This window comes from Helianthus annuus, chromosome 11 (genome assembly GCF_002127325.2).
Source record: "Helianthus annuus cultivar XRQ/B chromosome 11, HanXRQr2.0-SUNRISE, whole genome shotgun sequence".
Lineage (NCBI taxonomy): Eukaryota > Viridiplantae > Streptophyta > Magnoliopsida > Asterales > Asteraceae > Helianthus > Helianthus annuus.
In genome coordinates, this window is record NC_035443.2 from 147,967,386 (window position 1) to 147,990,151 (window position 22,766).

Sequence of the window (22,766 nt, forward strand, 5' to 3'; positions counted from 1 at the left end):
CAAAATCTTCCAATGACCAGCTTGTCACTAGCTTAGTGAATGATTTTTAGGCACACACCAGACAACTTCCGAAGAGCAAACATAGTGTTTCGGAATCTTGCACTAGTGGAAATAGCGTCCGAAATGTATACTTGTTCCATATTCACATGTTTAAAAGATAAAATCATGCTGTTGGTTTGAATCCAACACGTTGTGGTGCACTTTGCTCAGTAGAAATTGTTTGGGGAAACTAATTAAAGATGAGAGGCTTAGATGTTGTCATTCCATTATAAATTTTTCCAAATATATTTTCATAGAATGAAAAAAGAGAAGTCCAATGGGAGCTAATTTTTATGTCCAGCGATGGTTCTAGTAGTAGTCTATGGGGTTCTAGTTTGTGGAGTTTGGGTTTAACATTTATGTCTAGCAATGGATCTAGTCTCAACAAGATCGATCGGGTTCTACTTTGTGACCGTCATTGGGCGTAATTGACCATCTTTGAGCTTAGCAACCCTAACTAGCCTTCATTAGGCCTAATTGACCTTTATTAAGCTCAACTAACTATCATTGAAGCTAACTGACAATCATTAGACCTAGTTGACTTTCATTGGGCCTAATGGGCCGTCATTGAGCTCAAAAACCGTAATTAACCATCATTTGGCCTAAATGAGCATCGTTGGGTCTATTTGATCACCACTGGGCTTAATTGGCCATCATTGAGCCTCAACAACTCTAACTGACCTTCATTGAACCTAGTTTAGCATCGTTGGGTCTAATTGACCGTCATTGTGCCTAATTGACAATCATTGAGCTCAACAACCCTAACTGACCTTCATTAGGTGTAATTGACCTTTAAGAACCCAAATAACCATCATTGGGCCTAATTGACTGGTTCTAATTGACCGGTTATACCAACTAACCGAACCGATTATTGAAATTAACCGATTTATGCAACTCTATGACATACTAGTGTCCATTGTTATCCAATAAGGCCCAATATCGTCCATTAAGCCATATATGACTTCTTGTTGTAAGAGTCTTGTATCATCATCATCATACTCGGTAAATCCCACCAATAGAAAAGCTAAGGTAGGAAATCTGTCACACCCCGACCCGCAGTGGACAAGGTGAACGGGGCATGATTGGTTGATACAAAGCTCACGACATACTATGTAATAGTCCAACATTTATTAATTTCCCACTTAAAAAAAAATCCAAGTAACACATAATCCAACCAAACAATACATAAACCAAAATGTTTATAAATTAGTTATTTATATGTAATAATTTGTTATTTATCTATGATTAGATTTAAATTTTTAATTATATAAAAAAATAATTAATTGTTATAGATAATATAAAAAAGAAAAAAGATTTATATATATATATATATATATATTTATATGAATTAAACTTGACAGAAAGAATAGCGAAATTTAAGAGCAAATTAAAGGAATTAAAATTCAAAAAAAAATCGCCAAAAACCAGGCAAATGAGGATCGAACCCGTGACCTTAAGTTCGCGTGCACCCGTCCCTTCCACTGGGACAAGTGTCTAACCCCATGCAATGTTTGATTTTAATTCCATTTATACTGAATCTTGTGAACTTCATTAACCGACCGTATTCAATGCACTAGTTGAATTGATTGATTGAGTTTTATATAATTGGTGGCCTCATTGAGCAAATGAGAATATCATTCTCATGATGAGTGTGTTAACTGATAAGGAATTTGTTTGGTCATCGATTCGATTCGCTGGATAAGTTAAGTAATCTGATTGGTAATTTGGTCATAGGCTAAACCAAAATGACCCATTGATATTAAAGTTCACAAATGCATCAGATTCTTAAAGGCAGGACAATGGTTAGTCTACTTGCAAGTTATCTATAATTTTATAAGTGATAATAATTAAAAAAGAACACCACAGTAACCATCATAAAATATATATATTCCTATTTTACTTTATTAATATATTTTTTTTGCATGTGCAGAAACAATAAAAGACTCGCTTTTTAGCCGCCTCACCTTAAGCAGTGGCGGAGCCACACTTTGAACAACCGTGTCGTCCGACACCATTGAATTTTGTGTAGCAAATACAACACAACGTATAATAGGAAAAATTCGAGCGACACCATTGTTTTTTACGAGCGACACCATTGTATTTTTACAAACGAAACCATTGTTTTGTTTTCTTCTAAAACAATTACATAATAAACAAATTTATATTTCAAAAATTAAACCCATTTACTTGAATTTAATTAGTATACTTTAAATCATTAAAGGTCCATGTTTAATTTTTATTTTTTCTAATCCAGTAAGCATTATAGCCCCATGTCTAATTGGTTTTGTTTCAATTGTTTAACCTAACAAGATGTTTGATGATCATTTGAATGATGCATTTGAATGATGCGTGCACTTGTTTGTTATAATGAAAAGAGGGTTTTTTTTTCAAGTTGCCATTGAAAACATTATGAATTGTTTTCAAAACATGAAAATGCGTACAGAGCAACTATTAAATGCATTTTATTATATATTTCAAATGACTTTGCAATTTTATTATGTGTTTTAATTCAATAACATTGTACTTTTACTTTTACTGTGATATTTGCTTTTATTATGTGATTTGACCCGACTAGATCCGAACCGATCCAAAAAAGTTCGACTCCGGGTTACTATAAACCGGGGTATCCATAAAAAATGACACCATAAGAAAAAATTTCTGGCTCCGCCACTGACCTTAAGGCGCCATACTGCTCTTACACTTCAGTTAGTAATGCCGCTTCAGACTCGCTTTTTAGCCGCCTCACCTTAAGGCGCTATGCTGCTCTTACACTTCAGTTAGTAATGCAGTAATGCCGCTTCAGACTCGCTTTTTAGCCGCCTCACCAGAAGTCAACAGCCGCGGCTGCTGCGTTTTCTGTTCTACATTAAGCCATGATGCTTTTTTCACTAATGATTTACTTATTTTGACCCATTAAAGCAGTTCGTGTGGGAACTGTACGGGTTGAAACGGTTCGCGTCGAAACAATTCGGGTCGAAAAGATTCCCTATCTTCCCATGTAAATCTCATTTCAATTACAAAAGCGACTACAAGACCAAATATGAGAATTGAAGTTTCATATTAAGTATGCTTATAGGAAGCGTGCTACCAAGTGCATTCTTTAGAAGTTTTGCTTCTGTAACAACATTATCGATAATTTATGATTTCCTGCCCGCAACTGTGAGCGTATCTTCAGCTGGAACCTATTCTTTCACCTGAGTAGGTGGCAATTTTAACACGAATCATGTTAAATCATTACAATAGATTAAGGTAAAGGATGATCACCTTAACAAGCGATAGAAGAAGTCTACGAATTGAAGAAATTAGATGCTCCATACTTTCCAAGCTCTCTTTTAAGGCTGTATACTCGATTTTCATTCTGCATAATACACCACAGCTTGTAATAAACAAAGTTCATTTTGACTTGATATCCATTTATATTATCCTCTTTCCACATTAGCCGCCATAAATTAAGGATCCGAAAAATTAAAAGTAGAACAAAATTTTGATGAATAAAGCCTAAAAAAGTGAAAGGAGGTTACCTATGAGTGTTTAATGCTCTTACGTCTTACTCCCTTGGGAATGTTCAAGGACTTCATAACTGAAAGTTATAATCCCTACACATCCTAAACTACAAGGGTTTTATGGTAATTAAAGAAAAGATTGGCGGTTATAAAGTTGAGGGACTAATGTTGACAAAACAGAACTTGACAACCAACACTCCAAGAGTTGCGACACCCCTGGAGTCGCATCTGTTTGATTTCGGGGCAGACACACAAGGCATGATCATGTTGATTGGAAGGCATGGTCACGTCTATTGGAAGGCATGGTCACGTCTATTGGGAAGCAAGGGCACGTCTGTTCAACAAGGAGTTACAAAGGGCGGCAATACATCAGAGACAAAGGGACGTGACTTTTGGAATCAAGGGACGTATCTCTTCATGTTTAATCACATCCACACAATTCAAGAGACGCAACCGTTCGCGAGGAGACGCGTCTATTAGATCGCACCTTTTAGAAACTATAAATAGGGATAGATAGTTTCATTTGTAATTCATTCATCACATTCCATTGTATAAATTCTTAGTTTTTATATTCAAGTTATTCGATTTTCTAGAGATCAAAGATCCATTGGGGCCAACAATTGGTATCAGAGCACCAGGCTCTAGGCATTGGGAATCGTAAGGAAACGAATCGCAGGAAGTCATTCGCGATCAGGTTTCATCATTCTATTTTTCAATTCGTAAGTTTTTAGTTTTAGGGGTTCAAGGTTATCGAACCAGGGTTAGGAATCAAGGATTTTTTATTCTGGGGTTTACTGCGAATTAGATTGTTTGATTATTATGCGTTGGAGTTATACGCGGGTTAAAGATTTGAGAGTTTGTTGAATTCAAGAGAATTGAATTTACCGGTACAGTGGTTCGTATTGGTGGCCAAGAAATTTTAGAAACAAGAAAGGAAGGGTTGTGAGAATTCTAAGTTAGCAATCAGACTAAGGGTTCGTGAGTGTATCGAACCAAGTACAAGAGCGCAGGATAGGGTTCTTTTGTTTCATTTGGAGGGCCAAGAATTGAAGGTTCTAGGAAGAATCAAAATTTAATCTGGTGGTTATACGCAATCAGTTTTATTCGCTGGTGAAGGTTTGAAGGCCAAATTCATAGTATAGAAAAGAAAATTGAGCGAATCAATTGGGAAAAAGAAAATCGAGTGAGTCGATCGTGAAGAAGAAGCGAGTAAAGACGGAATCATTCGAGTGATTCGAAGTGTGTTCGAAGAATCTAGAATTACAAAGTGAAGGCTCGAAGGTTTTTTCAATCAAAAAGAAAGTAATATGCGGAATAGACAATTGTAGATGCAGTGAATGCAAAGAAACACGATGATGCAGCGGATGCAGGATAGTGAAAAGTGATGCAGTGATGTAGGAAACAAGAAGAGAAAATTGTTGCAGTGAGTGTAGAAAAATAAAGTGCAGTGAATGCAGAAAAAGTTAAAGTTATTGAAACAATGACTACTATTGGTGAGACATCAAAAAAAGGTTTGTGTGATTCGAAACCGTGTGGAAAAGTGTAGTCGATTTGTGAGGAGTTGAAGGAAAGAAGAATCGTGTGATGCAGAGATAACCTGTGAAAGGTACAATACAACAGTTCAGTGACTAGATCCGGTAAAAGTGGAGAATCCGTGAGGGAAGCAATAAATGATGAAGTACCTGTTGTGAGAGACAATCGTGATAAAGATATTAAATCTGTGACAGATCAACATGTGACTGGGTCAAAAAAATTGTTGTGTGATACAATCATAAGAGAAGTCTGAGTGAGTCAGTTTATCAAAATCTATGCGAGATGGATTCCGATCATGTGATATGATGGTGGGGAAGTTAATCAAGACCGGTGGAGTTCGTGTTGAGACAACTACATAAGAAAAGGTTCGTGTGATACAAATCAAGTGCGGTCAAGACAAGTGTGAAGCAAGGTTCGTGAGGAACATGGTTAGTGAGAAGCAAGTTCGTGAAAAGCAAAGATTGGTGAATAAGAAGATTCCATGTGAAGTGTTGAATACCGAGGAGTTTCAAGAGAATGGAATTGATCAAGTTCAAGATCTACAACAACTCAAGGATGTTCGTGATTAGGGGGTGAATGAAAGTTATAATCCTTACACATCCTAAACTACAAGGGTTTTATGGTAATTAAAGAAAAGATTGGCGGTTACAAAGTTGAGGGACTAATGTTGACAAAACAGAACTTGACAACCAACACTCCAAGAGTTGTGACACCCCTGGAGTCGCATCTGTTTGATTTCGGGGCAGACACACAAGGCATGATCATGTTGATTGGAAGGCATGGTCACGTCTATTGGAAGGCATGGTCACGTCTATTGGGAAGCAAGGGCACGTCTATTCAACAAGGAGTTACAAAGGGCGGCAATACATCAAAGACAAAGGGACGCGAATTTTGGAATCAAGGGACGTATCTCTTCATGTTTAATCACATCCACACAATTCAAGAGACGCAACCGTTCGCGAGGAGACGCGTCTATTAGATCGCACCTTTTAGAAACTATAAATAGGGATAGATAGTTTCATTTGTAATTCGTTCATCACATTCCATTGTATAAATTCTCAGTTTTTATATTCAAGTTATTCGATTGTCTAGAGATCAAAGATCCATTGGGGCCAACAATAACTTCAGCTGGAATAACTTAATAACTAATCAAGATTTAACTCGCAAGGAAGAGCATTTGTTCAAAAACTATAATAATATCAACTGTTTTTAGTTTAAATTGTCCGGTTACAACAGCCAATAAGTGAATGTGGCCCCACAGTTAACAGAGCGCTCTGACTACTGGTGCAGTCATGCAGAAATCGAGTTCTGAGCCCAAACCGGTGGTGTTGTAACTAGTTCAGGTTGGATCAAAGATGGTCAAATTAGGTTTTTGTCCAAACCAGTTCGGGATTGGGTTTGACCGGCTTGAAACCAGGGTTATGACTGGTTTGAAAGTATGGGTTACGACAAGATTTCAACCCTACGTTTGTGTCCATACCGTGTTCAAATAATCGGGTTTGATTTGGGTTCAAAACCAGTTTGGGTTAATGATTCAACTTCTGAATCTGCATGGCCATTGCATAATATTCAAGTGTTTTTATTGGAAATGCATGGATTGCTTCATCCACAATCGGTTTCAAGTGCTTCATCTGAAGTTTGCTCTTATAACCATATAATGCATTTTTATGGTAAAATAAAGATCCAATGATGAAAACCGTGAATGCAAACACTTTTTCATGACTACATCCCAATAATTTGGAATACCATATGCAAAGTATAGTAGTGTAACAACTGTTAACTTGTTCACAGTTCAGATGTGTAGGAGATGTAACAAAAACGAAGATACAGATGATGAACAATATACATATAACACTACTAAAAACCATGTGTGTGTATAATAAATCTCGCGAGCTGATCACGAGCTGAGCCATGTCTAGCTAGGGCTCGGCTCGTTTACAACGGAGCTTTTTTCGAGCAAGCTTGGAGCGAGCCACAAGCTACGAGTTTTTTGAACAGCCCTAATAGTCATAACGCCATATCATTATTTCAAAGTACAGAATAATTTAAGGAAAAAAATAACGAAGGACAATATAAGTAGATGACCAACGGAGAAGACAAGATAACTTGTAATCTCCATTAGTAGACGCCACATCAGCAAAGTTATAACCGTATACCAGAAACAGTTAATCAGTACATGCTACATCAGCAAAGTTATAACTGTATATTAGAAGCCGTTAGCTAGTAACTGTATACATCTATCATAGAGGTCATTTAATTTAAAACCAATCTTAAGTAGAGATTTGTGAGAATCAAATTAACACTTGTACTTATTGCGTTAACTGAGATACACAAGGCGGCACTGTAGTCTGTACATACAGTTGGTTCTCTACTGATTATTTCGAAAAGCAAACATAGTATTTCGGAATCTTGCATTAGAGTTAATAGCACCCGAAATGTATACTTGTTTCATATTCACATGTTTAAAAGATAAAATCATGATGTAGGTTTGAATCCTACACGTTGTGGTGCACTTTGTGTTAGAAGTGATATTTAAACTTAAGTATATTCATGATACTTATATGTAATTACTTATAACTTATGTTCGGTACATTTGATAAGTGTGGATATTAATCATAAGCGGGTAATTTAAAAACTGCTAATGACAGTTTTTCCCGCCAACATCAACCGCCATTTCCACACATATAAATATGTCCGGTCCGGCACCAAGACAGTTTGTTTTCTCTCAATCTGTCCATTCTAGCATTCGTTCATGTTTCCGTTTATTCAACTTCGATATCATTCTTTCATTCCTGTGATCATAACAATCATCAACATCATGTCCACTGATACATCGATGCCATGTTTATCCGCTGCAAACATGGATGGAGTCCAACAATGTGGTATCAGAGCCACATCAGGGACATGTGCAGAAATCAGATCCACTTCAACAACTTTACCATGTCAACACTGTTTTGACGAACAAAACGAAAGGGAGAGAAGAAATCACCAGGTGAGATTATGCTATTATTGGCACCGGCCTGGACATCAAATATATGCATGCAAATCAAAAGAAAATGACGAAGCAACACAACTTATAAACCAAGCGGTTAATGCCAGAATCCAGACTCAAAGAAGGGATGCAGACGATCGAGATGAAATGATAGTAATTGGCACTGAAGGCGGCCAGTGGGGAGACATATGGTATGTCAGTAATTCATTCTCGCATCATTATGCCGGTAATTTAAATGTTTTCAAAAGAATAAAACATTTGGTTGGTGTTGATACATATTCTGTGGAAAACGATTTTCTCTTCATTCGGGGTATAGGGGCTGTTGAAATCAAATCAAACAACGAAAGGTTAAGAATTCAAGGCGTTTTTTATACCCCAGAACTGGACAGAAATGTCTTGAGCATGAACCAATTAACCTTGTAAGGATTCACGGTTAATAAAACTGGAGATACTTGCAAGATTTTTCCGATGTTCTCGCCTCCGGTGGTAAACACGGTGAATGAATTTACTGGGTTGTCAAAAGAAGAGGAGTTGGGATTAAAAGAAAAACAGAGGGTTATGAATCTGAATGATGTGAACGAAAAGTACAAAGAAGGTTATTTGAATTCGTATTTTGAGGATCTAAATGTTTCCTCTCATGAGACGGATTGGAGTGTGATGATAATAAGGGCCATGGAGTTCAAAGACTTCAATGACTGTAAGGCATTATTAGAGATGATGGAAGACGGAAAGTTTGTGTTTCAATATAAACACGAATTAGAAAGGAAGCTCGAAGAGATGTTGTAGTGGTTTATCACCGTCAAGTTGGGAATTACAACAAGACCCATTCCACCGCAGATGGTCGATAACAAGAAGATCGATTTACTTGGCCTGTACATGATAGTGGAGAGAAACGGGGGATACCGAAGTGTAACAGATGATAATCTTTGGCCAGTGATCGCTAAAGACATGGGATACGAGTACCAAGACAGAGAATACATGAGGATAATCTATGCCATGTATCTAGATGTTTTGGTTTACAATTACAGGTTTAAGGATATTCAAGAAAAGGCACATGACAAAGAAATGATGAATGAAGGGGAACCATCTTCGAAAGGCTGCCACGAACGAAGTGTTAGTGCTGAAGCTGTGAAAGAGGTTGCTGCCATCGATCACTATGCTCTATACGCAGACAACGATTGGGAAGGGGCTTGGAAAATGCACAAGAGACGAAGGAAATTCGACTTCAAAGAGGCAAGGAAAGCTGTCGATGAAGCCAATAAGAGTGTGCTGATGTTCGCTGCTAAACACAATTAAGTTTAGGGGAAAGTGTTAGAAGTGATATTTAAACTTAATTATATTCATGATACTTATATGTAATTACTTATAACTTATGTTCGGTACATTTGATAAGTGTGGGTATTGATCATAAGCGGGTAATTCAAAAACTGCTAATGACAATTTTTCCCACCAACATCAACCGCCATTTCCACACATATAAATATGTCCGGTCCGGCAACATATTCCGGCACCAAGACAGTTTGTTTTCTCTCAATTTGTCCATTCTATCATTCGTTCATATTTCCGTTTATTCAACTTCGATATCATTCTTTCATTCCTGTGATCATAACAATCATCAACATCATGTCCACTGATACATCGATGCCATGTTTATCCACTGCAAATATGGATGGAGTCCAACACTTTGCTCAGTAGAAATTGTTTGGGGAAACTAATTAAAGATGAGAGGATTAAAAGTTTTCATTCCATTATAAATCTATCCATATATATTTTCATAGAAATGAAAAAGAGAAGTCCAATGGGAGCTAATTTTTACGTCTAGCGATGGGTCTAGTAGTAGTCTATCGGGTTTGTGGAGTTTGGGTTTAACATTTATGTCTAGCAATGGGTCTAGTCTCAACAAGATCGATCGGGTTCTACTTTGTGACGATACCTGTTGGAGTGGCCTAACACAAACCTTATGGCAGCCACACAGATTCATTCAGATCACTCAGGCCTCACCCTTTTCGAATTTTTAATTCTTGAAAGAAGGTATATGAGAAGTGGTCAAGGACTCCGTGTCTTACCCTGGATATGTGACCGAGGGGGACTCGGTGTTGTCAATTATTCTCAAGAATCCAAAAGCCAAGATAAAATGGTGGAGAGCAAAGGAGAAAAACAAAGTATTAGACTATGGGCCCACGGGCTCAGTTAAGTTTCTAGTGTTACTGATTTTGAATATTATTAAATAAGTAGGTTACAATATAGAGAAATTACAAGTAACCCTAGAAACTTAATTGAGCTAAAGGTGTTTTCGGATGCAGTCACTTCTTTAAAAAAACAGTTATGTTTGAATCCAACATGTGGTGGTGCACTTTGCTTGGAAGTTGAAATTGTTCGAGGAAATTAAATAAAAATAAGAGGAATTAAAAATTTATCAATCCTTAAAATATCTATACCAATATGTTTACATAGAAATGAAAAGGAAAATTAAATGGGAACTAATTAGACAAGCATATAGCCTCTAATATAACACATAACATCCCACACCCATGCACACCCTGATTTCCGTTTGATACTAATTTTGCCCATCCACACATACATAGTAATTTTACATACAACTTACAACAACCATGAAATTTATGATTAAGTTCTAGGATATTGATAGGTAAGTGTTCGCACACAACACTTCATGACAATTGAAACTTGAAAAAAACAAATACTAAGTGACAACAAACTGTGTAAATTACCCGATAGGAAGAATGAAAAACATATGTAAGTTTGAGGATGTCGGTTGACTCGCACACATCATGAGTGGCAATGTGGGGAACTCTACTTGTATATAACTTAACATATCATCTTTTTGAATTGCTTAGGTTTGATTTGATGCACAACAATAGTCTACGGTGATTTGGAAAAGCTTAGCAAAAAAAATCATTGGCTGATAAAGCGCATGGTGACAGCTACAAGAAAAACACAAAGGGAGGAGGGAAGACAAAGGAGAAACCAGCAATGGCTATCCTCGCATAAAGGAAGAAGGTTTCCACGAGGATGGGTGAGGCGATGGCAAGTTCTATTACCAACATGGCTAAAAGTTTGAAGAATAAAAACAAGATAAATCCTTAGCAACAAGGTTCACCTTGATTGAATTGCTAGTTGTTTGTAGGCCTAGCAAACAAAACCCAAAAGGGTTATTTTGGGTTATATTGGGTAATTCTAAATGTTTTGGTCAACAATTACCAAAGCAATTAAGTGATCAAATTAGTAAAGTGAGGTAGTGTGCTAGAGATGTGTGTTGAAAATATTCAAGTTAAGTTGTTTGCTAAAACAGTTTAAGGATACGGCTCAGGATATAGAGCTGTATTTATGATCAAACAATGAGCAAAAAAGTAAAGGGTGACATGAGATGTATGAGGAAAGCCCTTGATCAATCTAGATCGCCGGCACAAAACCTCGGGAGCTGACAATCGCAGCTGCCTTGTTCTTCTATTACTTCAAATATCAGGATACAGTGCAGGAGGATATGATGCGGATCAACTAGGTGTTACAATGTAATTTGAGTACAAGTGTTTGTGTGTAGTGATTGCTAGTAGCTAGAGAGCAAAGTGTGCGAAAGATTGTATGTGACTTAATCTGATACGATCAATCTATTTATAGTAAAAAGAAAGCAACCAATTATCCTATTATTCCAGGATCCAGCGAATATTCCACATATGAACGTTGTAGTCCACATCTTCCGGCTTCAACGTCTCTTATCTAACTGGTTTGCCTGAGTCTCAAGGAGAAGAAGTCCACTTGAACGTCGGAGACTTACACCCTTCAATCTGCATGTGGTTAAATCAGTTATCACCAGGATATCGCATCAGGATGTTACCAATATCCTGATCCGGTATCCTGATCACAAATAAACAATCAAAAGCAGAATATTAGTCAGGATATATGTTCAGAAAATGACCCATAACAATTGTCCCCAAAATATATATGTTGGTATACCAATCCAACAGATATATTTTAAAACTTATCTCTAAGATCGAGGTTATTAAACCGAAACGACGCTTGATGTGACTTGGTGCAACTTCCAACGCGTTTTCTACTCGATGGCTATCCAATTAGCCCCTATATCTTCTCTATTCCTCGTTGATAAACAACCATCTTCTCCGGAATTTTCAGGTACTTTCTTTCTTTCTCCCTTAGCTTTTTCTTATTCAAGTTCCTAGATGGCCCCAGAACTCGTTCACATTCCGGCGAGTCTACCTCGTCATTCGTTGATCAAAACCTGCTCAAACATCCCAGGAAGGAGGTGTGCTCCTTCGATAATGCAGATATCGCTGCATTAAAAACTTCCGGTGCTTTCCCCGATACAGTTGTCATTCGCCCATTCGATCGGAGCATTCGCTCCGACGTCTCTTCCGATGAGTGGATCTGTTTCTCGTCATACCCATTTTCTCTTGGCCTTCGATACCCATTTCCGGAGTTTATCATGGATTTCTTCCGAATCACTGGCCTCTATTTCTCTCAGACAATGCCCATGGTCTGGAGAGTACTCATCATGCTCAACCAGATCAGAACCTTCCATGTCCCTGACCTTTGTATTGAAGACCTTCCGATTGCTTACCGTCTCCGATCACATGGAAACAACCGTATTTTACTTTTCTCAACTTCTAGAAACCCCCTCATCCACAAAGCTTCGAAAAACGAGGATGGGTGGCAGTGAAAGTTTTTCTTTGTTAAACGGGATTCCATTCCCGAGGGCAAAAGCCTTCCGGTGAAATGGTTGACCTCTAGTAGGGTTTAGGGCTTTTAGATATCCCCAAACATATCCTGGTAATATATCCTGTATTAACATCCTGATTGCGATTTATGCTGCAAACTTCAAAGAGTTAGCCCCTCCTACTGAAGAATCCCAAGAACGAATCAACAAGATCTACCAGCTGCCTGATTGCGACACATCCTTTACACAGCATCTTCCAAGTTCAAGCCAATACTCTTCATCAGACATGTCTGGTAAGAATCACACAATTTTTGTATAGTTATAAATAAAAAATTAGAATAATGACTTAGATATCTTCCCTGTTTAGCAGCACCAGCCAAAATTCCAGAGGTTTTTGATCTTGATGAACTGGACAGTTACCCCATCCCTGTCCAAGTGAAAAAAGAGTCCAGCAAATCTGCCTCCACTTCTAAGCCAGCACCCAGCTCTAAGCCGGTGGTTATCCCAAAGCCCTCTCCTGCTACCAAGCCACGTACTTCAAGCTCCCGCAAGAGAAAAGAGACTGACTCCCCAGCCTCATCCGAGACCTTCCCCTTTGAAAACCATGGGTTTGTTGAATCCAGCAGTTATATGACTGGTTTTCTTAACCAGGTAAAGATTCTCACCTGATATCCTGCATATATATGTTAACCATTATCCTGAATACCCCATATGTGTTGATACCTGTCTCTTTGATCGCAGGGTCTGGAACGTCTCGTGCATTTGTATGAAGAAGCCTGCGGGCTCAACAAGATGCTGGAGATCAAGCTCAAGAAGGCTGAAACCACCATTGTTGACCAAGGGATGATTGCCGCTGCCAAGTCCCAGCACTATGAAGATAAATTCAAAGCCATGACTCAAGAGCACCAAGCCGCCATTCACAAAGCCAATGAGGATGCTCAAGCCAAGCTGGATGCTGCTCATCTCCAATACCAGCAGGATATGAGTTCCTACCGGGATGGCCTCAAAGGATCCGTTGTTGTTTCCCTTCTCCAAGCCAGGCTAAGGATGGATTATGAGGCCAAAGCCTTGGGCTTCGAATGCCCTTCTTGGAACGTCAAGGCCTGGGAAGTGAAACTAGCGGATCTCGAAGGCAATCTTGTGGAACATCCTACAAAGCATACAGGTGAGGATCTTCCCAAGGCGACAGAGGCGGTGGCTGATGCTGGTGGCGATGCTGAAAAGAATCCCGAGGGTGATGCTGGTGCAGGTGCTGAGGAAGACGTTGCTTATCAGGAGGGTGCTGCTCCTTAAGCAGCGAAGTAGGCGATGATGGATATACGTGCCAAGGCCGGAGCCCACTTTTTTAAGTTTGATGGTTGTGGTTTGTCGAACAATTTCTGTTTCCTGACTTTGAACAATTTATATTTTCTGCACTTAAAACAATATGATGGCCAAAGGTGGATGGGTCCTGGGTTTCAGGATAAAGCCCTTGGTCATCGATTAGTATAACTTGTTTCGAACAGTACAACGGTTGGAGGCGGATGGATCTCTGTTTGAGATGAAACCTTCAATTGTTGTGTGAATATGGTAAGGAACATATTGTGCTTTTGGTGGATGGGCCCTGGTTTGAGGTGAAACCAAAAGCACAACTTTTGACATGTTAATAATATAACCTTCTTTTGACTTACTTGTTGTTTCCTTTCAGTTTTTATTATGCATTGTTTAGTTTAAACTTTAGTATCCCAAAATCAGTGCCATTATTTTTTTTTTTTTTTTTTTTGAAAATATCTTGATCAGTATACTCAGTAATATCCCATGGATACTTTTCGTCTAATAAGATTTCTCAAAATTTATAAATAGAAAAGGACAGTTTGTTTTACAAAGTTAATTTTAATAACACTTGTTTGACTAGAGGTTTAGTTTTTAACCCAAGTAATATATCCCAGACATTCTAACCAAATATCCTAAATCATATTCCGAGAACATATTTTGAGAATATATCCTAATCAGGATATATAAGCCTTAAAAATTCAAATAACTTATGTAAGGTTCACAAAGGGAAAATCATACCAGGAATAGATTGTAACCTTAGTACCGAACTTCATTCCTTTTGCAACTCCTTCCACTAAGATGTCCCCAGTCTTAGTACACTAGGTTCAAATTTGATTCTTTGAGCCTTACATAATCGCCTTAGGAGGAATGTCCCCTGTGCACAAAGTCTTCGAACACTTAGAAAATTCTTGAACTCAAGTTTTAACTGTATGGACAGTTCTTGTGTTACTGGGGTAAAACCCAAAAACATACTGGAGATAAATCCTTAGTATCCTGGGGGAAATCCCATATTTTCATGCGCTACAGGCGGGAGTGTATAAACTCCAAGACTTAGAAAGGTGAAAACCTTTAAACCTTAGAGAGTATGAAAATACCCTTTTCGCGAGAGAGGGTGATCAATCCTCATATACCTTAAGGATCCAGGATATAGCCAACAGTGACGAAATTGTCAGCCACTTTTACATGAACTGGTCCCGCCACCTTGAACTATTCCTGGATAACTTGCGCTCCAGGCAGGGTGTTTAAACCCAATTTGTGAGAAAGGTGAATACCTTTAAACCTGTGAAGGGATCAGGATCCCCTAAACGTGAGAGAGGGGGCCAATCCTCTAATCTTTCGAAGTATCTTGAATGTGTATCCTGGAGCTATATCCCGAAGCATATACTGCAAAACAATTGTAAGCTAAGGTAGGTGTTAGCCTGGCTAACACCCCTCCGATGCTTAAGTCAGTAATGGGTTCAAAATAGTAAATAATATTAAACATATTAAAAGAGGTAGAATTCATACCATCCTGAGTTAGAAATTAAATTCCAAACTCACTTGAAATAGAGCTTCAAATGTATAGCATTCCAGGATCTTGGCAGCATATCCCCCTCCATATTCTTGAGTCGGTATGCTCCTTTTCCTGATTCCGATTCAATTTCATAGGGTCCTTCCCATTTCGGAGCCAATTTTCCATCAGCAGGATTGGTAGTATTCTGAAAAGCTTTTCTTAATACCCAATCTTCAACCTGGAACCTTCTAGTCCTTATATTCTTGTTATATGCTTTAGATATCCTCTGTTGATATGCTGCCATCCTTAGCCTTGCTGCGTCTCTTGTCTCATCAATAGTATCTAATTCCTGGCACAGGACTTTAGGATTCTGCTCAGGATCCCGGAGGCTGGATCTTGCTGTAGGTATTACCATTTCTGTCGGGATCACCACCTCTGCTCCAAATACCAAGGAAAACGGGGTTTGACCAGTTGCACTATTCACCGTCGTCCTATCAGCCCATAAAACAAAGGGTAGTTCTTCTGCCCATCTTCCCTTCTTAGCTCCAAGCCTTTTCTTCAAATTGCTGACAATTATCTTGTTTGAGGATTCCGCTTGTCCATTTGCTTGAGGATGTACTGGTGTGGATGTGATCGTTTTGATTCCCCAACTCTTGCAAAAGTCAGTAGTCCTCTTACTTATGAATTGAGATCCATTGTCGCAAATTATCTCAGCTGGTACACCAAACCTAGTCAGGATATTCCTCTTTATGAAGGATACCACTTCTTGATCTCTAACTTGGACAAATGCTTCAGCTTCAACCCACTTAGAGAAATAATCAATCATCGCCAACATGAAGACCTTTCCTCCTGGAGCCTTTAGCAATTTTCCTACTATATCCATTCCCCACTTCATGAACGGCCAAGGGGAAATGATAGGATACAGTGGTTCAGTTGGCTGATGTAATATATTACTATGTCTTTGACATGCGTCACACCTTTGAGCATACTCTGCAGCATCTTTCCTCATGGTAGGCCAATAATATCCTGTTCTTAATACCTTTGAGAATAACGACCTGCCCCCAGTATGGTTACCACAATCCCCTTCGTGTATATCGTATATCCTGAAGCACTTCTTTGGTTTCAGGATCCTCCAAGCACCTCAGATATGGACCTGCAAGAGATTTCTTATACAAAACATTATTTATAATAATGAATCGTGATACCTTCATTCTAAAGGCCTTAGGATTCTCATCCTTTGGGATATGTCCTTCCTTGAGATATCTCATGATTGGAGCCATCCAAGACTTAGGATCCTCCTCAGGATACTCATCATCAGGATCCTGAACACTTACTACTTCCTTATCCTGAGGATCCGTCGCAGGATACAAGATATGCAATATTGGTATTTGGGTCCCTTCCGGTATCCTGACCAATGATCCCGGATTTGCCAAGGCATCAGCTTCAGCATTTTCCTCTCTAGGTACCTGTTCAAGTGTAAAAATATCGAAATATCCTGCTAGTTTTTTAAGAATTTCGAGGTATTCGATTAACTTCTCACCTTTAACTGCATAGGATCCATTGAAATTATTAGTAATTAACAAAGAATCAACATATACTCGCAATCTCTTGATATTCATGCTTTTAGCCAATTCTAATCCTGCAATTAAAGCTTCATATTCTGCTTCATTATTGGTGGCAGAAAACTCACATCTAATAGCCTGGGGTAATATGTCCCCCTGTGGCGATTTTAGTAGTATACCCAAACCTACACCTCTTACCTTAGAAGCACCATCAGTATATAATGTCCAGGATTCTAGATTTTCTCCTAGCTGCTGTACTTCTAGGTCTACTTCATTTTGAATATCACTACTGAAATCAGCGACAAAGTCAACTAAAGCCTGAGACTTTATGGCATTTCTAGGCTCATATACTAGGTCAAAGGCACTTAATTTCACCGACCATTTAGCCATCCTACCTGACATTTCGGGCTTCCTAAGCACATTTTTTACAGGATAGTTGGTTTTAACATGAATCCTATATGTTTCAAAATAATGTCTAAGCTTTGTTGATGCCATAACTAAGGCTAATATTAGTTTTTTCTAAATGAGAATATCTAGTTTCAGCATCTAATAAACTTTTACTAACATAATAACAGGATACTGCTGACCTTCATGATCCTTTACAAGAACGGCACTTACTGCATTCCCTGATACTGCAAGATATAGGGATATTGGTTCACCATCCTCAGGCTTCATTAACAGAGGTGCCGCTGAGAGATACTGCTTCAAATCCTGCAAGGCTGCTTCATGCTTCTCCCCCCATTCGAACTTCTTATTTTTCTTCAGGATATCATAAAACTCCTTGCATTTTTTCGAGAATCTTGAGATAAATCTATTCAATGCTGCTACTCGCCCCGTTAATCGTTGAACATCCTTCATATTTGAAGGTGACTTGATATCTAAGATGGCTTTAGTCTGCTCCGGGCTTGCCTCTATCCCCCTTTTCGTCACCATGTATCCTAAAAACTTTCCTGCCCCCACTCCAAAATGGCATTTAGTAGGATTCAATTTCATGTTGTACTGGTCCAGGATATCAAATGCTCCCTTAATATCCTGGAGGTGATCCTCAGCCTTCTTGGACTTCACTACCATATCATCGATGTATACTTCCATGGTGTCCCCCAGTTTGTCTTTAAACATCATGTTCACCAGCCTTTGGTATGTTGCACCTGCATTTTTTAAACCAAAAGGCATAGCAGTATAACAATAAATACCTGTCGGTGTCATAAAAGCAGTATCCTCATGATCGGAGGGTCCCATTTGGATCTGCTGAAATCCTGAAGAGGCATCCATGAAGGTTAACATCTCGTGGCCAGCGGTAGCATCCACCATTGAATCAATATGAGGAAGAGGAAACGGGTCTTTGGGACAAGCTTTGTTCAAGTCTGTGTAATCCACACATACTCTCCATTTCTCGTTTTTCTTTTGTACCACAACTACATTTGCCAGCCATTTAGGAAATTTTACTTCCCTAATCATCTTACTCCTCAGTAATCTTTCAACTTCCTCTTGGATGGTCACATTTCGCTCCGGGGCAAACTTCCTTCTTTTTTGTTGGACAGACTTGAATGAACTGTCAATACCGAGCTTATGTGTTATAATATCCTTGGAAATACCTGTCATATCCTCATGTTTCCATGCGAATGTTGACATCCTGCATTTCAAAAAGTTAGTCAATTGATTTTCAATATCCTGAGGGATATTGGTTCCTACGAGCACCGAGATATCTGGGTTATCCTGATCCAGGACAATTTTCTTTACATCCTGCTCAGAAACCTCCACAATATCATGGGCCCGCATCTTTAATTGCTAAGCTGCATTAGGCTTCGTCGAGGATTTCATCGAAGAGGAATAGCACTCTTTTGCTTCTTGCTGGTCACTTTCCACTTTTACTACTCCCCAAAGGGTAGGTATCTTAATGCATTGATGATAGGTTGAAGGCATAGCTTTCATATCATGGATCCAAGGCCTTCCTAATATAATATTATAGCAGGATAGGGAGTCCATGACACAGAAGTGCTGCATCGAGTTGACCCCTTCAACATATACAGGCAATTTTATCTCCCCCCACAGTATTTCTAGCCTCTCCACTGAAACCGGCGAGCACAGTGGATTTCGAAGTAATATCCATCGGGGATACATTCATTCTCTTCAATGTCTCCAGCTGAATTATGTTGACGGAGCTGCCGTTATCTACTAGTATCCTGCGTACAAAATGGTTAGCGCCATATAATGTAATTACTAGAGCATCATGGTGAGGATCCTGAACAGTATCCCTGTCATCACTATCAAAAGTGATCACTTTATCAGTTGTGAGGATCGTCATCCTGGTCGGCTTTTCTCCTCTTTCGGATTTAGCCTCATTTGCATGTCTCTTGGCCCAGAATACGAAGTTCCACAAATGTCGGATCCTCCTGAAATAAAGTTAATTATTTTGGCATCTGCTGGAGGTGATGCCGCTCGCTCAGGATCCTTCTCAGGATCCTGTCCTTTATTCTTCTTTCTTCCTCGGAGATCCTTCAGATGTCCCTTACTCAAGAGATAGCTTATTTCTTTCCTTAGAGCAATGCAATCCTCAGTGACATGTCCGAAATCCTCATGGAAGGCACATCAGTTGGATTTATCCTTCCAGTCAGCTTTTTGTTGGTTCTTCCGTGGCCATCTTGCTTTGTCTCCTAAACCCTGCATAGCATACATCAATTCAGGTATATTAACAGAAAAACAATATTCAGACAATTCAGGACCTCAAGATCCTCGTCTTCAACAACATTCACTTTCTTGTTATCATTTCTGCCATATGGCTTAGAGCGATATGGTTTATATGAGGATTCTGATTTCCTGTTGGTCGACTCATAGGTTGTAGATGAATTCATTCTCTCTTGCATCTTTTTATCATCCTCCAACCGAATATATCTCAGAGCCCTGTTGCGAGCTTCGTCCAGATTCCTGCAGGGATTCATTACAAGATCCTGATAAAATTGAGAATCTTTTTGCAACCCCATCTTAAAAGCTTGTACAGCTGTTGCAACATTAAGATGTGGGATATCTAAGGATTCCCGACTAAACTTATTCACATAATCCCTCAAGGATTCCTGGGGTCCTTGAGTTATCCTGTAAAGATCACTGGTTAGTTTCTCAAAACTTCGACTGCAAGAAAATTGACTATTAAATAAATTAACCAAATGAGCAAATGAAGTAATTGAGTGAGGAGGAACGTTTAAGAGCCATTTTAAGGCTGATCCTGTTAAGGTAGAACCAAAACCCTTGCACAGGCATGCTTCCTTGAGATCCGGAGGGATAGAGTTGATTTCCATCCTTTCCCTATACTGGGCACTATGCTCCTCAGGATCCGTGGTTCCATCATAGAGCTTCATGTTGGGGGTTTGAAATCTTTTTGGGATTTCGGCATCACAAATAGGATATGCAAACCGTGATATCATGTGGCTATCCTGGGACACTTCAGGAATTGGCTGAACCACCCAGGTACACTGGATATCATGTCCTTCAGTTTTTGAAGCTCCCTAGAAAATGCTGACGTCATCCCTGCATCCTGCAAAGATCCAACACCATTAGTAGCAAGAGTATTATTATTATTAGATGTGTTACCAGCTTGGGGATTCTGGCCATATCCTGAAGCATATCCTGAGCTTCTCACAGTTGATACTCTTACTGAAGAGGTTATCTCAGGAGTATGATTCTGGGAATGGCTAGGCACAATATTCCCTGGTTATCCTCAGTATAAACTGCAGAACTGGAGTTCAAAGCCCTGGGTTGCAAGGGAGTGACAGTATCTTCAGCAAGCCTACTCAGGCCAGATTTCAAGAGTTGTATCTCTCTCATCAGCATCTGATTAGTTTCCTGCTGTTGCCTCATCTGTTCCTGTACACTACCAAACAAATTTAGAATTTCCTCATTAGAAGCTAAACAGGAGCAGATCCCTGGATAGTGCGAGAGGGGATAACATCTCAGGCCACATGACTTTCTGTTCCATGTGAAGAGGGTTGCATTCTCGGAGGAGGTGGTGGAAGCACCGAACCAATTGTTGCAGAGGTTGTAGCAGACACGGTGGAAGAGCTCAAGTTTGATCTCGAGGCCATTGTAAATAGTGTAGCAAAAAGTTTCGAAAATAGAAAACCAAGCAATGACTTTGCAAAAGTTTTTAGTAAAAATAGCACCACTCGCCCCACGGTGGGCGTCAAATTGTTTTGGTCAAAAATTACCGAAGCAATTAAGTGATCAAATTAGTAAAGTGAGGTAGTGTGCTAGAAATGTGTGTCGAAAATATTCAAGTTAAGTTGTTTGCTAAAACAGTTTAAGGATACGGCTCAGGATATAGAGCTGAATTTATGATCAAACAATGAGCAAAAAAGTAAAGGGTGACACGAGATGTACGAGGAAAGCCCTTGATCAATCTAGATCGCCGGCACAAAACCTCGGGAGCTGACAATTGCAGCTGCCTTGTTCTTCTATTACTTCAAATATCAGGATATGATGCGGATCAACTAGGTGTTACAATGTAATTTGAGTACAAGTGTTTGTGTGTAGTGATTGCTAGTAGCTAGAGAGCAAAGTGTGCGAAAGAGTGTATGTGACTTAATCTAATCCGATCAATCTATTTATAGTAAAAAGAAAGCAACCAATTATCCTATTATTCCGGGATCCGGCGAATATTCCACATATGAACGTTGTAGTGCACATCTTCTGGCTTCAACGTCTCTTATCTAACTGGTTTGCCCGAGTCTCAAGGAGAAGAAGTCCACTTGAATGTTAGAGACTTACACCCTTCAATCTACACGTGGTTAAATCAGTTATCACCAGGATATTGCATCAGGATGTTACCAATATCCTGATCCGGTATCCTGATCACAAATAAACAATCAAAAGCAGAATATTAGTCCGGATATATGTTCAGAAAATGGCCCATAACACTAAAAATGAGAGAAGTCACAGTGGGCTAGGAAATAATAATGGATGGGTCAGGATGGGCTTTTAGATATCAATTTTAAATGTCTGATGGGTCTGGATGGATAAGTGAGTAACCCTAACCACTGAATCAGAATCGTTCATAAACCCAGCAGCAGCAACAACAAAATTATAAAAACAACAATCGTGTCCAAACAGTAAAGCGATGTAGACTTATTAACATGACCCAGTTATTCATCTTTATACTACCAGACGCACATGAAATTGCATTTACACAAAAAAAGCACAAAACGATACAAGTACTGCAATAGATGATGCAAATCAATTTACAAATGGAAACACATAAGTCGCATATTTAAGTATTTTTGGATGATACAGAATTTCATAAACAAGCTACAATTAACCAGCAGAAACATAATCATATAAAACGATCTCAGAAAATAACTTGGTTGAATTAGAGATAAGAGATCAGTAGATACGAATAAAGTTGGAATTAACAGAGACGGTGTTGGCTACTGCAAGATAAATCCAATTGACAAATGATAACTCACTAATCAATTAAAGCCGTATGTTTTAATAGTCGTGAACACCACACCACAGCCCGAAACAACCCCACGTCCATAAATCGCGAGGAGTTATTTTTTTGACTTTTTGATTTTTGATTTTTTGATTTTTTTATTTTTTTTTATTTTTTAAATTTTTAAATTTTTTTGATTTTTTATTTATTTATATTTTTGGC